Genomic DNA, 9,989 nt, shown 5'->3' on the forward strand with positions numbered 1-9,989 from the left:
TTCTGATAACTTTTTGGAGATTTTTTTGTGGGTTTCTAACATAGATGATCATGCTATTGTAAATAATGGCGGCCTTACTTCCTCCTTTACTATCTATAGGCCTTGCATTTCATTTCTTGCCTTCTTGCATTGCTCAGGATGTCCAGAATGAGGTTAAATAAAAATGGTGTGCGTACATCTCTTTAATTGCTCCTAGGAAGAATGTACTTACTTTTCATCATTGAGTATGATGCTAGCTTAGAGTTTCATTGATGCCTATATCCATATAGAAGAAAATGCTTTCTCTTCCTAGCTTCCTGAGAGATTTTGTCTTAAAAGGTCTTGCATTTTGGCAAGTGCTTTTTCTGCATCTGCATTTATGGTGATATGGTGTTTGTGCTTTATTCTGTTTAATTTGGAGAACAGAGATGAGTTATAGATATTAAACCACCTTTGCATTCCTAGCTAGTCCAATTTGGCATGATCTAAAATACTGTTTATGTATTTTTGCATGTAGTTTGCTCCCTCACATTTTGTTTGGATTTTGAAGCCCGGGGTCATGAGGGAAAGTGTTCAGTACTTCTCTTTACTTGTGATGTCTTTTTTTTTTTTTAATTTATTTTTATTTATTTAATTCCCCCCCTCCTCCAGTTGTCGGTTCTCTGTGTCCATTTACTGCGTCTTCTTTCTTTGTCCGCTTCTGTTGTCGTCAGCGGCACGGGAAGTGTGTACAGCACCATTCCTGGGCAGGCTGCACTTTCTTTCGCGCTGGGCGGCTCTCCTTATGGGGCACACTCCTTGCGCGTGGGGCTCCCCTACGCGGGGGACACCCCTGTGTGGCAGGGCACTCCTTGCGCGCATCAGCACTGCGCATGGGCCAGCTCCACATGGGTCAAGGAGGCCCGGGGTTTGAACCGCGGGCCTCCCACGTGGTAGACGGATGCCCTAACCACTGGGCCAAGTCCGTTTCCCCTACTTGTGATGTCTTTGCCTGGTTTTTAATGAGAGTAATGCTGGACCCGTACATGAATAGGGAATTGTTCTTCCTTTATTATATAAGCGGGTTTGGGTAGAAATGATACTATTTCTTCATTATGTGATTGATACAATTCAGCAATGAGACCTTCTGGGCCTGGAGGTCTTCTATGGCAAGGTTTTCAAATACTAATTCAATTTCTTCAGCTGATAAAGGCATGAACCAAACATTCTGTTTTTTCTTTTGTAATTTGTATTTTTCAAGGAAACTGTTCATTTCATCTAGGTTGAGAAATTTATTGGCATGTTCCCTTGTCCTTTTACTTTCTAAAGGGTCTGCATAGATAGCCTTTCTTTCATTCCTGATTTTGGTAATTTGTGTTTTGTTTTTTTTTTATCTTCATCAGTCTAGCCACAGGTGTATAAAATGTATTGGTATTTCCCCATCAGACAAGCTTTGTGTTACATTCTTTTTCTCTATGTTCTATCTTATTGATTTTGGGTCCCTTCTTTATTACTTCCCTCCTGCTGTTTGCTTTGCAGAACACACCTCTTTTTTTATCCTCATCTCAATGACCATAAATCCTTGTTGCATGTGTTCTCCAGTGCCTGAAAAATGTTTCTTTTATTTATCTGAATTTAAAGTTGTGTAGGGCAGGTTGCTGTTTCTACATCATGATCCAAAGCACAATTCCAAAATGAGTTTCTTATTCAATTTGTGATATTTTTAACTTCTGAGAAGTATATTTGTTTCTTTCACAAAACAGCTAGGTCATTTTAAGTTTCCCTGTTCTGCAGGAATTTTCAAGCTAAGTATTTTCTTTTTTACACAAAATAATTTGGCTTCCGTTATACTCTACAACTCACAATTTCAATATCGAAGTTTTCTGAGCCTCTCTTTTTGATCTATTTTTTCTGATTCTTGATCATGTTGATTTTTTTCTATTCATTTATATATTTCTTGCTATGAACTGCATTGACACATAGGTTAAATATAGAATTCTCTAGACGCTCTTGTTTCCTTCTTCCAATTTTCAGATGACCGCCAATCTAGGGAACTGTGCACTAAATGCATGTCTTGAAGTTATTTGTTCCACAGGTGAGGCACATGTGGACAACAAACCACAGAAGAGCTGGCTGTTGGTCACAATTCATCAGAAACAGCTGCTTTCTCCTTCCCACCACTCAGCCTCCACCTTAAAGTAAAAGGCACATTTCCTCAGAACACTCTTCTTTGGGGGATGAGACAGATTTCTTTTGTTCCTCCCTTACTCTGAGGCTATGAACTTTTGGATTTCTAGATTTCAGAGATGGACTGACTCCTACTTCACTCCCCATAAGAACAAGGTTTGGTATCAGCTCCTGTCTACTTCAGCGTGTGAGCCCAGGAAATTAAAGATACAATTTTCAGATTTGACACATTACCACGGGATGAATGCAATTTCTCTCTAGATGCCTTTCCATATGGATATTTTGCCCTGAATGATTATTCTCTTTTTCTTTGATACTAATTAGATGCTCTTATATTTTACCTATTATTTTAAGTTCTCTTTAGTGGAAAAGGAGTTCTTAAAAATGTGCCTACCATATTATTGAAAAATGGAATCCCCTTAACTACCCATTAACTCCTTCCTGCCTGGTACTGGACACCAGGGCAGGTGCTGGAACACGGTCCATCTACCCAACGCTCCTCAGTGTGGTCAGGGGCTAGCACTGCTCTGTGGACCGTTTACCAGCCACAGTGAGACCCAGACAGAAACTGAGCCTGAGAGCAACAGGGGAGCCTCTACCTTATCGTTTCCCAGACTGGAGACATGCAAGCAAAGGGGGAGTGTTTACATCGTGTCCTTGGGTCTGCTGAAAAGTGTGTTGACCAGCTGCTCATGACCAACTTAGAGCAGCACAGTGTCTAAACCTGGGGAGTATATTAGACTCTTATAGGGTCATATAAAAATTATAAAGGTTATGGATCCTCTCCACAGAAATGTGTGCATGGACAAGGAATATAAAAGTTATATGAAATGCCAGTGCACACATGATCCTCTGAAGTCTTAGAGAACCAGGGTTTTTAAATCCTACTAAGAGTAAAAGACAGGGAGAGATGTTTTCAGAAATCACTTATCCATCCAGCAATGCCCCTCTACTTGTTAGGATAAACTGACAAAGACAAAAGTTGAAATCATAACAGAATATAAGGGAAAGGGTTGAAAGATGAGGTTTATTAGTCACCCGCTCATCCAACCAAACCCGAGTGCCATCAGTGTACCAGATAAAGTTCCAGGCTGACCCCGGCTCCAGAAACTGACATCTGTCCTCACTTTCCACCCTCCATGACAATCCTGCAGCACCTGGGCCTCTTCCCACATCAGGGAATTCCACACTTAGGAGCCTTGGTGGAGGCAGAGCCACCGCCCGCCATGAAGAGGGAAGCTCACCTTCCCAACATGCTTGAGCTGGACACGGAGGAGCCTTGGCCTCCCCATCAGATGACCACAGCAGAGTCTGGCTCAGGACATGATGACCCAGCAGAGTCTAGTGGGCAGGGACTCGTGACTAGCATGGGGTCATCCAGGCAGGAGCAGTGGATCTTACCTAGGGCCCCATGTCCAACATCATGCCAGTGGGTGGCCAAGCCCCTTCCCAGCATCAGCAAGCTTGGTTCTCACAGGGGACCCCACCTAGCATGGTCATGGATTCTCTCCCTGGCTGTGGGACATAATCCTGGTTCTGTGGCTTTCCCTACATAAAATGAGACCCAGGATCATGTGTATAAACTCCTTATGTTGAAATTAGAAGCATCTAAATTGCATTTAATTGGACCAAATAATTGAGTGGGAAATCTAAGAAATATGTCACATAGCAAGAATTCTAAGCTTTAATTGCTTTAATTTATGGAGAACTTTGAGCCACTTTATAAATCCCCACCTGGCTATACCCCATCGTAGAGAAAGTGCATGCCTTGCCCAACATCACTCTCATAACTGATGATAGATGTCTTCCTTTTCTTTTCCAGAAAGGACTTTTTTATATGGTTTAAGCACCACATGGGGGGCTACACGCATCTCTGGGAGAACAAGCTTCACCATCCAGCTGAGCCAGGACAGCCTGAGGGGCTTGTGATGAAACACTCCGGCTTCTCCCCAGACCCTCCTTCTCGGGACATGGGTGAGAGCCCAGAAGGCATATTCCACCACCCCAGGAAGCTGGAGCACAGACACATGGTCTCTCTGGTCTGGGTTCCTGCTCTAAAGACGGACCTGGAATCCAGCAGCTCAGCACCCCCTTGGTTTGAACACAGAACCTCATGCTCCACCAGACCTTTTGGATACTTGTGAGATTTCCAGGGGTTCCTGTGCACAGAGAAGTTGGGGCTCCCTGGTCTACATGACTTCCAAATGTGGTGCCAGAGCTGAGCAGTCACTCAAATGTGGACCATGGATCACTGGGCTCTGGGAGGTCCAGGGTCAGTCCTTGCTCCCCTCCTTTCTGTAGCTAATCACACTCTAGGGGACCTCCTCCTCTCCTTGGGTCGAGAAGATCACTCACAAGGCCTTACCCCCAAATCTGTGCCTCTAGCCCAGACACTTCTCCTCATCTCCAGATTTACATTTCCAATGGGAATTGACAACCACACTTACATTTCTGATGGACAATTAGATTCCAATTTTCCTAAACAGAATGCCTTAATGACCCTTCAGCTATGCTCCTTCCAGAGATTTCCCCCTTCCACTGACAACTTCACTTTCCTATTTGCAAAACCTTCTTTCCTTTGCATAGAGGAACTTTCTTGTGTCCTCCTGATGCTTATTCTCTCAAAGCCCAAATTTAATCCACTAGGAAAACCCATAATATTTATAAATATACTCTTCTATTTCTCACTGTTTTCCCTGCTCTTTTCCAGGCAAATCAACTCACATCTCAATGTGGAAGACTGCGCTGATTTCATCCTGTTTTCCCTACTCCCTCTCTGACACTTGACCTTTCAATCCTATTCTCAGCACAGCAGCCTGAGAAATTGTTCAGAGAAATCTTAACATGTGTCTCCTTTTCAAAAATGTCCCATTTTATGGAGAAAACTTAAGGCTTCCCGTATTCACAAGCCCCAAGATCTGTCTGACTTCTGCTTGTCTCCATGACGCTGCTGCAGCCATTCAAGCCTCCTGCTCTTCCCAGAACCACAGTGCACCCCCTGCTCACCACAACACGCTGCCCAGTTCTCTTCCCAGACATCCTCATGGATACCCACTTCATGACCTTCAAACTGTCCTCGAAGGTCACGGCCTCAGTGAGGCCCACACTGGCCACCCCAGAGCACCTTCCCTGCACAAAAGCCACTGATTTTTAGTTGTTTTTAGTTCACAAATATTTCCCAGAAGCTAAAAAGGGGCATCCTGCACAGTCCTCCACCAACAGGAGGTGCAGGAGTGGTCAGTGAGGACCCCCCCCCCAATACCTTTCCTAACACAGCTGTGGTCTCCTGGCAGTGATGACACAACCTCCACTCACTTGACACTGAGACAACCAGGACTGTCCTCTGAAGTGCTGCTTCCCTCCCCTCCCCTCCACCCCCTGTGACTACAGCACAATTTCAAATCCCTCCAAGACAAGAGCAATCCAGGCTAAGACCCCATTGCCCACCTGTGGGTCTACACTAGCTAGGGTCTGCTCTACAAATCCATGGGCTTGGGCTGCAGCCAGCATTGGGGGTCAGGGGAGCTGGGTAAGGGCAGAGAGGGAAGGCAAGTGGCAGAAAAGGATCAAACCACCAGGAGTTAAATAAAGTCAAAACGTCGATCCTCCTCAGTGCTAATTCCTGAACTGGTTACTTAGAAAAGATTGGGGAAAGTGTGGCAAGAACAATCAGGCAACAGCCCAGCACAAAGTTAGGAGCTGGATGTTCTGGAAATTAGTCTCTCAGTGTCAGAGATGCTCCTGGGCAGGAGCTGCCCTGGGCTTCGTGGGTCAGGGATGGTCAACATGACGCCTGCTGGAGTCAGAGACAGGGACACAGAGTGGGAGGAGAGCAGACCTCATGGAGAGGAGCAAGAAAAGCCACGTTCCTCCATCATCACAGAACCACCAAGCAAACAAGACTGGCCACATGAGCCCTCCCTGCCCAAGGTTCTGCAGATGGGACAAGGTCAGGTGACATCTGAGACCCTGTGACCTCAGATCCTGAAGGGACAGAATCCTACTGCAGGGACAAGGACACAGGAACAGTGAGCATGGCCCAGCTGAGGGGTGGATGAGTCAAAGCCCATGTGGATGAAGCACTGACTGGACACAGGCCTGTCCACCCTCAGCTCTTCACAGCAGCACTCAGCACAGCAGACATGGGTTCTGGAAGATTCCCAGGACAAGTTACTTCCGCTCTAGTTTAAGAATATTCCTCTCTCAGACTTGATTCCTCAATCCCACCTAATAGCAAGGATTTGTAAAAGCAACATTGTACAGGTTGACATTTTCAAGGGAAGCAGGATGAGGAAACTCAATGCACCATGAAGTAAGACAGGGCTGTGGACGCTCCATACCCAGCTCTCCTGAGCAGGATGGTCAGTTGGAGCGGGGAACACAGGTCAGTGTGGGGGACATTGGGGGCAGGGTAGAGCTACCTTCCCATCCTCCAGTATACAACGGGAATGCAGATAGACAGATGCCAGCTGAGGAAGGAAAGTCTTCACATCCCAAAGGAAGGGGGTCTTGAAATCACACGAGGGCGTGAACAGCTCTTGAATCTCTCCATCCCCCATGAGTCAGCTTTGTCATGCTACAGAAGAAGACAATCAAGAGCACATTCAGGTCATCTCTGTAAATGCTGACGTCATGACCAGGCCTCCACAGTCCTCGTGCCCATGTCCAAGGAATTCCCAGGACCCAGGCATGTCCTCTCGGCCCAACCCCTCTCCCCTTTCAGGCTCCAGGGTCTCACCTCTAGAAGCCTTGAGAGACACGTCAGAGCCCTGGGCACTCTCGCTGGCTGGAGAGGAACAAACACAGCATCTGGTCAGAGCCACAGGGAGATGAGTCAAGGAGTGATGGGGTGAGCTGCCCTGTGGGCTCCATCTACCCTCCCTAAAGCCTCAGGTCAGCCTTGACCCTCCACACCACCTCCCCCTCCGTCCCCCACTTACCAGCAGCCTGAGCGTAGCTCTCTCCTCTTCCACCTGTGGAAAAACAACTAGTGAGAGCAGGACATGAGGTCCTGAGAACTAGTCCAGGATCCAGGGAAGTTTCCAGAACCATGACTGCAGACCCGGGGCAGGATCAGGAAACACGAGGTGGGGGATGTGTGGGCTGGACCTTCTGCCCTCCTGGGGGTCTGTCCTCAGCAGCCCCTTCCCTCTGACTGCTGTGAACAGGGGCCTCCACGCCATCACTGGGGACATTGTCCTACTTCTCTCACAGGTTTATAAAGTAAGTGTAGTAAGAGGCCCAGACTGGATGGCACGTGTGTGAGGAGGGGCTTCACGGTACCAGGAAGGGGCAGGGCACACTGCTACCCGGGCTGGAAACCCCCCTGGACAAGAAACCTCAGACCTGCCCCTTCTTACCTGAGCTCCTCCTCCTCCAGATCAGAACTGCAGCCACCACGGACACTCCAAGGATGACCAGGGCAGCCACGATGCCCACTTGCTTCGGCTGATCTGCGCCGCGGTGTCCGCCGCCGTCCAGGAGCGCAGGTCCTCGTTGAGTGCGAGGGAGTCGGTGCCGTCGTCGGAGAGTTGAAGGTACCCGCGGAGAAGGCGCCGCGGGGGAGGCGCTGCTACGCGTGTAGCAGCCATACTTTCACAGGAAGGTGTGAGAACCTGGCCCCACCCACAAGGTCAAGGCCAGTCCGCCCACCTGCCCGCCCACCTGCTCACTCCGGCCTCGGCGCTGCCTGTCGGGGTCCATCTGGTCTAAACTGAAAACCAAACCGAGGACAAGTCCCTTCCGCGCTCCCGGGTGGGGCTTCTCGGGTCCCGCAGCCTCGGCGTGCGTTGGGGATCCGAGACTCGGAGCGACTCCGGCCCGTCCTGGGGATCCCGGTCTTGCGCAGACCCCGGCCCCGCGTCGCTCACGGTCCTCGCTCTGGTTGTAGGAGCCGCGCAGGGTCCTCAGGCTCTCAGGGAAATTCTGCGCGTTGCCCTTGCGGTTCCGCGTGCTGCGCTCCCAGTACTCGGGCCCCTCCTGCTCCACCCACGGCGCCCGCGGCTCCTTCCTCGGACTCGTCGCGTCGCTGTCGAACCGCACACCCTGCGTGTCGTCCACGTAGCCCACGGCGATGTAGCGGGGGTCCCCGCGCTCGGGCCGGGACACGGCGGTGCTGAAATACCTGAGGGAGCGGGGGCCTGGGGGGGTGGTGGGGAGGGCAAAGTGGGGGGTCAGCGTTCGAGGACGCGGCTTCCTGGGTCTTGCCCCCCACGGAGATCCCCTAGCTCCCTCCGCGGGGCAGACCCCCGACCCCGCACTCACCCGCCCGGGTCGGGGTCAGGGCCAGGGCCCCCGAGAGCTGCAGGAGGGGGGTCCCCGGCGCCATGGCCGGACCCCCGGGTGTGGCGGAACCTGAGTCCGGGCGGGTCGGGGCGGGCTCTGGATGGGCCGCGGGGCCGGCGATTGGCTTCTCCAGAACCGGGCCCGCAGTGGAAGGCAGCCTGGGCCCGCGTCACGAGGGTCGGGGCAGAAGGACCTGACTCGGACTGGGAGAAAAAGTGAAACTGTGGGGACCGGGGGCTCCCCAGCTCAGCCTTCCCGCCCCACACGCCAGCCTCGGGGCTGGACCCTGGGCGCCGAGACCGGGTCCTGTACTAGCTCCGACCCCTCCCCTGCACCGAGCACTCTGTCACCCCCGTCAGTTAGGACTGGTCCTGACTCTTCACAGCTTACAAATTAATGAGGACCCCAAGGAGATTTGGGCGACCTCTACTGGTACTGATCATACGAGAAATTAAAACAGAATTTAAAATACTGATTCCTATAGATTGATACTTATACCAAAACTCATTACACATCGATAACTAATTCCAAAAGAAAACAATGTAATGAAAAGACTGCATAAATTTACAGCTTGGCAAACCTTTCTCAGCAGTCTCAGTAGAGCACCCCTGGACTTTTCATATCACATTCAATCTGTTATTTGGGTTTGAACAAAAATTCAGCCTCGGATATAAATGTTGGAAAAGACAGAAGTACTTTAAATGGCCTTTTCAGGTGAGCATTGACATTCACCTTTGATACTACACTAGAAGCGCACGAGTGTAGTTTCTAAAGGTGAGTTGCAGTCTGAAATCTGATTGTTGAATATTTTCATCTTGTGACATTGAAATACTCAGGTCTGTTTTGCACATTGAAAGGATCATGTACTAATTCATGAGGATTTTAAAGTGGTCTGCTAAGTTTTGTAGATCTTCCAGTGTTGTCCATTTCTTTACATATTCCCCAAAGTCACTCCTCTAAAATGAGCACAGATTCCACCAGAAAGTGTGTGTGTATTCGAAAGCTGTCAAGTTTAGGGTGATGGATAGAAGATTTCCAAAATTGTAATTTTCTCTTGAGAGCTACATTTTATCATTGGCTCAAGCCACAGAGATGAAATATTTCAAATCACATTTCTGATAGAGGATTTCTGCCCAGAATGCATAAAGAACTCTTAAAACTCAACAGTCCTCCTATGTGGTAGGCAGGAGCTCAGTCGCTTGAGCCACATCTGCTTCCTCTAAGAAGTTCTTTAAATTATTCCCAGCACCCCATCTCAGGTACCCCATGGTATTCCCATGGGGGCTCTCACACAGCAAGTGCCGTAGGTGAAAATGTCTGTAATTCAGTCAAGACACTGAAACAATTTCATTTTTGCCACCAGAAAGCCTGGGTCCAAGGTTAGGTTCTATCACTGTGGTTTTTGTTTTTGTTTGACTCAATCTATACAAAATATAAATACAACTGAATTAGATGGAAACTGAGGGAAGCAGATGTGGCTCAAGTGATTGGGCTTCTGTCTACCATATGGGAGGATCCTGTTCAGTCCCTGGGACCTCGTGGTCAAGGTGTGCCAGTGC

At 49.0% G+C, this 9,989-nt stretch overlaps 1 pseudogene; it reads right to left on the reverse strand.

Annotated features, from left to right (window-relative positions):
- LOC101442654 (class I histocompatibility antigen, Gogo-C*0201 alpha chain-like) overlaps positions 1 to 8,482 on the reverse strand; it is a 149,717-nt pseudogene extending 141,235 nt beyond the window's left edge.
- Positions 8,483 to 9,989: the final 1,507 nt, after the last annotated feature.

This window comes from Dasypus novemcinctus, chromosome 22, assembly GCF_030445035.2.
Source record: "Dasypus novemcinctus isolate mDasNov1 chromosome 22, mDasNov1.1.hap2, whole genome shotgun sequence".
NCBI lineage: Eukaryota > Metazoa > Chordata > Mammalia > Cingulata > Dasypodidae > Dasypus > Dasypus novemcinctus.